Here is a 6882-nt window from a genome sequence, read left to right as displayed (position 1 = left end):
GATTAAAATGTATACCGGCTTGTCATATTTTGGATGAGTAGGTAAAGTATTAACCCTTTTACCCCTAGGCTATTTGGAAATTTCCAACCCTTAACCCCCAGGGGGTTATTTTTTTCCCAGCACATTTTGCAGTATATTTTTTTTAAATTGCTCTAAAAGCCTTAACTTTTGTCATAGAGAGGTCAGCTTGGTCTCATTCTCTTGGAAAATGCCTGAATTTTCTCAAAAAAATTATCAAAAATATGAAAACAAATTTTATAGCATTTTTTTTTGCAAGGATGTACCGGTACGTCCATGGGGGTAAAGGGATGGGTTTTGTGAAACGTACCAGTACGTCCTTTGGGGGTAAAAGGGTTAAAATGTATACCGGCTCGTCATATTTGGGATGAGTAGGTAAAGTATTAAAGTGTCTTTTTTTTTTTTTTTTATGATTCTTTCATTAACTGTATTCAGGATCAGCATTCTCTTTCCTCCTCAAGTACAGTAAGGAGTAGGTATTTAGTGAGAAAACGATTATACAATACAGTACGAGTTACAAATGGAACCATTTCATAATTTAGAATTTCTAGATATAATTGGATATTGCATAAGCTCTTTACTAGGCTAGTGTGAAATCAAAGTCATTGAACGTATCGTCTACTAAAGTGCTCTGTAAATTCAAAGGCGTATTGAACACGATACGTTTGATCAGCAATGTAAATATTGACTTAAAATACAGTGCTAGTAGAAAATATCTAGCCCTCTACAATAGTTTACTATAGTGCATATACTTATTGTATTTTAAACTTTGATATGCATAAAATACTACCATAGTTGAATATTTTGGATGAGTAGGTAAAGTATTAACCCTTTTACCCCCAGGCTAATTGGAAATTTCCAACCCTTAACCCCCAGGGGGTTATTTTTTTCCCAGCACATTTTGCAGTATATTTTTTTTTAAATTGCTCTAAAAGCCTTAATTTTTGTCATGGAGAAGTCAGCTTGGTCTCATTCTCTTGGAAAATGCCTAAATTTTTTCAAAAAATTATCAAAAATATGAAGAAAAAAAAAAAAAATTTGTATAGCATTTTTTTGCAAGGACGTACCGGTACATCCATGGGGGTAAAGGGATGGGTTTTGTGAAACGTACCAGTACGTCCTTTGGGGGTAAAAGGGTTAAAATGTATACCAGCTCGTCATATTTTGGAGAGTAGATAAAGTATTAAAAAAGTCTCTTTTTATGATTCTTTCATTAACTGTATTCAGGATCAGGTTTCTCTTTCCTCCTCAAGTACAGTAAGGAGTAGGTATTTAGTGAGAAAACGATTATACAATACAGTATGAGTTACAAATGGAACCATTTCATAATTTAGAATTTTTAGATATAATTGGATATTGCATAAGCTCTTGACTAGGCTAGTGTGAAATCAAAATCATTGAACGTATCGTCTACTAAAGTGCTCTGTAAATTCAAAGACGTATTGAACACTTCATACGTTTGATCGGCAATGTAAATATTGACTGTTAACATACATTGCTAGTAGAAAATGTCTAGCCCTCTACAATAGTTTACTATAGTGCATATACTTATTGTATTTTAAACTTTGATATGCATAAAATACTACCATAGATGAATATAAGAGTTCCATTAAAATTATTATTTCAGAAGTGCATAATCATGCACAGTACATAAATTATTTTTCAATAGTAACTTGGGTTGTGATTTTTAATTTCATTACAGAATATTTAAATTTTGTGCATGTGCTGTATTCTGTATTTATGTCAAAGTTATGCGAGAATACTGTAACATAAAGCTAAAAAAATTTGATCCTAGAATACATTACTGTACTGTATTGCTGAAACAATTAATGAATAATTAAGAATGCTTTCATAACTAGAAAATTATTTTTATTGGAAGAAAAATACTTTATTTCCAGAATTAAGGTGGGCATTTAACCCATATGAAGGATGTACTGTCTTAGACATTACATATAGTTCATAACATTAACAGTTTGAAAGAAAGTATAGTTCAATTAATGAGCAATATGGTCATCAGTAACTTTGAAGTTATAAAATGGATGCTCTACAAATAAGAGAAAGTGGGACCTGTGGTATTTCTTGTGGTCCAGTTAATGCCAAGCTTGATTCACTATGTCGTTAGCCTTTGGGTTCATTGAAGTAAGGTATTCTCGTATATAAAAGATGTTAAGACTTCTAAAAACAGCACCCATCTTTACTGATGTTGAGTTCACATTTTATTTACATTGAAGGAAAATTGATGTTTGTCCTTTTTATTTGCATCATAAACAACCAATTCTTTTTTTTTTTCACTAAAGGAAAATTGATGTTTGTCCTTTTTATTTGCATCATAAACAACCAATTCTTTTTTTTTTCACTGAAGGAAAATTGATGTTTGTCCTTTTTATTTGCATCATAAACAACCAATTCTTTTTTTTTTCACTGAAGGAAAATTGATGTTCATCCTTTTTATTTGCATCATAAACAACTGATTCTTTTTTTTTTCACTTAAGGAAAATTGGTTAGTCTTTTTTCTTTGCATCATGAACAATTACTTGTTTCTTCACAGCTTCTTTTTTTTTCACTTAAGGAAAATTTGTTAGTCCTTTTTCTTTGCATTATGAATAATTATTTGTTTTTCACCGATTCTTTTTATTTAATCTATTTTTACAAATATTAAGATAATTTGTCCATCGTACTTTTCTGAGGGATATTTTCTGTATTGTAATATGTAAAGTAGGCCTTCGTATGAATTGTAATTTTATTCGAGGCCAAATTCGTAACTTGATGAATAACTATGAATAATTTTTCCTAATTTTCTATAACTTGCCAGGAAACATAACCTAAGTCAGTTGATTGATTGTGGTCCACATTCCTTTATAATTTGTATCTTTTTAGTCCCTCCTCTTACCCTTAGCATCTTTCCGATGGAAATTTTGAATGTGTTTGTCAAAACTGAAATGTTTTAAATGTCTGCAACAAAAAAAATAGAAAAATTTGTACAAAAATAATGAAGTGCCTTATTAGGGTGCCAAACCTTTTCAAATTTTTTTTAAAAAGTGCCTTTAAAGCATCCAAAGTAGATTTTATAACGATGCAAATGGATTGGGAATTTTCTATTACAATTTATTTGTGGTGAATTTACACGTGATGTCCTTCCTCACAGGGGAGAAACGTATCAAAAGAATATACTAAACTATTCAACTGTACTTGTGATGATTTGTATAATATTGAGTAGTGTGTTCTCACTTTTTTTTCTCATGCATTACTTAGTAAATGTAGCAGCTGGTGTATTTGAGTGCCTTGATTGGAGGAAAGAATTTTAAAGTACAACTGTAAACAATAGCCAAATGATTTAGGACAGTGAATATTGAATGTACTCTTGTACACTCGAGTGTAAAAATGTGTGCTAATGCAGTGTGAGGGTCAGTAAAAAGCAATAATAGAATCTTTGTACCATTACATATGATACATTCTGTATAAACTTATATTCTTTTATACTTTAGTAAACATTGATATACATAATTTATTGTGTTATTATCCTGCAAAGTTTTACATTTGGGGATGTTGTACGATTAACAGGTACATTTTTATAACAACCAATGTAATGTTTATGATTGTGTTATAAACTTCATTTAATATTTTACAATGTTTTGATGGCATTTTTATTTAATTTTTTGAAAAAAAAATTGAAAGGTTATTTGATTCTACAGATTACCACAATAGACTTCCTGCCTTGGTACAAATTAATGATGGCCATATAAGTTTGACCCCTGATATCGAAATTTCCCTGCCTGGTGCTCTGATAAACAGGAGGTATAATCTGCAACCTCGCCATCCCTGTGAGCTGAGGATGGGGCTTTAGGGGAGCCTAAAGGGTTACTTGCATCCCTCCTTGGTCCTAGCTTGGGTGGAGAGGGGGTCTTGGGTGCTGACTATATGGATATATGGTCAGTTTCTAGTACATTGTGACTGTCCCTTACCTCTGCCATTCATGAGCGGCCTTTATAGTCCCTGGCCCTATTTCTCCTTTCTATGTTGTATTGTACTGAACTGTACATATAAGAATACCCATGGATTAAACCCTTTGATTTACCGAACTTCCTGAGTAGCCAACCTTGTTGTTTAGCCTGTACTCAAACATTCAAGATTTACTGTAGCTAAAAGTCCTATTTTTTACCAAAATTGAGCTGCAATTTATATTTGATCTTATTTTAGAGATTTACCAACAACATTAAACGGACATTTTATAGAAGACAAGCTTTTTCCTCATTGTGATATATATATACCTCTGCTCCCTCTTATTTTCTTTTATCTTGCTTTCCAACAGCTGTATAACTTATACTTCATATTGCAGTATTTTCCAGACTTAAAACGTTCTATTTATAGATATGGGCATCAGCCAAAATTTTATGCACGTGGCTCTTGTACTCTTAATTGCATGAAGACTAAGGCGTTCTCATTAAATGTAAAAATTAAGCCTTGTGAACAAGGACTTTCATCTCCATAGGGTGTACTGTAAGTGCTACTATACTGAATGGTTTTTGCAGTGTCACTTTGGATAGCTGCATCCACTTTTTAACCTTTCTAACTTACAGTACAAATCTATATAGTTTTGCTCGGGTAATTATCCACCACTTTCACTTTGGGCTTATTTGGCCCTACATTACCATGTGACCTAATTTCAAACTGCAGCTTTATCTTAAGATGTCAAAGGGCATCCCTGGCAATAGCTATCATCCCAAGTCTTACAATACATTTTATAGTCAATCTTGGTTACGTAAGTAGTTTGTAACATACCTGCAAGTGCTCAAAGTAAACCATGGTGTCTTAGCAGCATGCATTTGGCCCCTTACAGTGGTAGTGCCATCAGCAGGCATTACTTCCGGGTCTGTGCAGTGTTGGTTTGGTCCCTAGCAGCACTTTATATCCTGCTTTACCTTTGTACTCGCTTTCTTTCTTCATCATCATCATTATCTACGCCTATTAACACCAAGGGCCTTGGTTAGATCTCGCCAGTCGTCAACAGCACTGGGATAGTCTAGATGGCATTAAAATGAGGGAAGTAACAAATATAATAACACCTTGGAGGTATAACATGATACCCTGAAAATGGTAGACGACTCTTTGTCATCTCTGTATTGGTCACACTCGTTTGACACACGAGTTTCTGCTGAAGGGCCAACACCAACCGTATTGCAAGGACTGTTTAGTATCTTTAAGAGTTAGGCATTTGTTGAACGAATGCCCTAATTATAATAACTTAAGATATAGATATCTGTTTGAGGCTCAAGGTGAGGATGGCAGGCTCATCCTTGCCAAGATTCTTGGACATGATGTGTCCTACTATGCGAGTGGCATTTTTAGATTTATTTCAGAAGCAGGTCTTCTGAAAACTATTTAACTATTATAATGGCATCTTAACTTTTATGGTTTTAATTGAATTCTCTTTTATTTTTCATATACAGTATAATAAATGCTATCGGCGTCAATGACCTTAGATGTCAGAATGCCAGAAAACTTTCAATCAATCAATCAATCTCTATTTTGAGCTTTTAATTCAATACTTTTCCACTCGTTTTCTCATTTCTTCAACGCAGCGCTTGGCTGCTTAATGGCCTCAAAGTCTGTAGCACCGGAGTATATACAGTAACCCAAATACAGAAATCAAATCCAATCCCAGTAATTCCTGCTACTTTTTTTCTCACATTGGATCCTTCTCTCTGGTTACGGTTCATCTTTCCTTTGCTTACACACACACACACCAAATAGCCTGGCCTATTCTTTACATATTCTCCTCTGTCCTCATACAACTGACAACACTAAGATTAACAAACTATTCTTCTTCATCCAAGTGGTTACTGCACTTTAATTGTTCAGTGGCCACTTTCCTCTTGGTAAGGGTAGAAGAGACTCTTAAGCTATGGTAAGCAGCTCTTCTATGAGAAGAACACTCTAAAATTAAACCATTATTCTCTAGTCTTAGGTAGTGCCATAACCTCTGCCCCTGGTATTCCACTGTCTTAGGTTAGAGCCATCTTGCTTGAGGGTACACTTGGGCACTCTATTCTATCCTATTTCTCTTCCTCTGGTTTTGTTAGTTTTTATAGTTTACATAGGCGATATTTATTTTAATGTTACTGTTCATGAAATATTCTTTTTTTCCTTGTTTTCTTTCCTCGCTGGGCTATTTCCCTGTTGGAGCCCCTGGGCTTATAGCATTCTGCTTTTCCAACTAGGGTTTTAGCTTAGCAAGTAAGCTAAGATAGATCAAGTACTGCGTTTACCTCCAGTTGCATCAGGATACTGGGTGGGCTTTACCCTAAATGTAGCACTGGGCTCTATAACCAAAAATCTATTATTATCATTACTAATTAAGCTACAACCCTAGTCGGGGAAGCAGGATGCTATAAGGCCAATGCTCCCAACAGGGAAAATAGCCCAGTGAGGAAAGGAAACTTAGAATGGTGTACCCTCAAATAAAAGAGCTCTACCCTAAGACAGTGGAAGACCATGGTACACAGGTTATGGCACCACCCAAGACTGAAAAACAATGGTTTGATTTGGGAGTGTCTCCTATACTCAATTTTTTTAATGAGGCGTATTTGCGCTGACTCAAGTTTCCTGCTATGATTGGTTAGAATTATCTCGTCCAACCAATCAGCGATCAGGACACTTTTCCGAGCTAAAATGGCACCCCCGCGAGTCGGTGCAAATATGCCTCACTAAAAAGAATTAACTATAGAAGAGCTCCTTACCATAGCTTCTACCCTTACCAAGAGGAAAGTAACCACTGAACAATTACAATACAGCACTTACCCCCTCGATTGAGATTGTTTTAAGCTAGATATCAAGTGTATGAGGAATAACGATAAATGTGTAAAA

The 6882-nt window shown here is 34.5% G+C and overlaps 1 protein-coding gene across 1 annotated transcript in view; it reads right to left on the bottom strand.

The window, feature by feature from the left end:
* Nucleotides 1-6882, bottom strand: part of ari-2 (E3 ubiquitin-protein ligase ari-2) — a 119667-nt gene that overhangs the window by 96544 nt on the left and 16241 nt on the right. The gene's annotated exons all lie outside the window — the stretch shown is intronic.

Source organism: Palaemon carinicauda, chromosome 14 (genome assembly GCF_036898095.1).
Source record: "Palaemon carinicauda isolate YSFRI2023 chromosome 14, ASM3689809v2, whole genome shotgun sequence".
NCBI lineage: Eukaryota > Metazoa > Arthropoda > Malacostraca > Decapoda > Palaemonidae > Palaemon > Palaemon carinicauda.
This window is presented reverse-complemented; position numbering and strand designations above follow the sequence as displayed.